The sequence below is a fragment of the Pundamilia nyererei genome, unplaced genomic scaffold (genome assembly GCF_000239375.1).
Source record: "Pundamilia nyererei isolate P.nyererei 1_Seehausen unplaced genomic scaffold, PunNye1.0 scaffold00026, whole genome shotgun sequence".
Classification (NCBI taxonomy): Eukaryota; Metazoa; Chordata; class Actinopteri; order Cichliformes; family Cichlidae; genus Pundamilia; species Pundamilia nyererei.
Window position 1 is genome coordinate 1,326,484 of NW_005187427.1, and position 469 is coordinate 1,326,952.

Below are 469 nucleotides of genomic sequence, written 5' to 3' on the forward strand. Positions count from 1 at the left end.
ACTCAAATTTCATACTGACATTTCAGACTAAATACATTAAATACCTTTGAAGAAAATATTAGATTTAGACGATTTGATTGCAACACTGACACAACTTATCTGTATTGGTGTTGTAAAGATTACATGCAGCTCTTCTTGTTTCTTTTAATTAATATACTTCTTTACCTCCATTGGAATGATAGCTTGATGCCAGTCTTCTGTCAAGTTAATATCAGGAACCAGGCAGTGGTGTCTGGGAATGTCAGTCAGGAAGATGAGGGAAAAAGAACCAAATCCATTTGGCAACACGCTGGCACAAAGTAGGAAGAAAACACTTTGCTGGAAATGTCCCCAGTGACCAAGAAATGCTGTGACTTCATCATAATCCTGCATACTCTTGGAATTCTGTCTTTTAAATCACTTCTTCATCTATTGTGAAAGTAAAAAATACTCTTTAAAGAAAAAGTTGCATAAATAAACAAGTGCTACT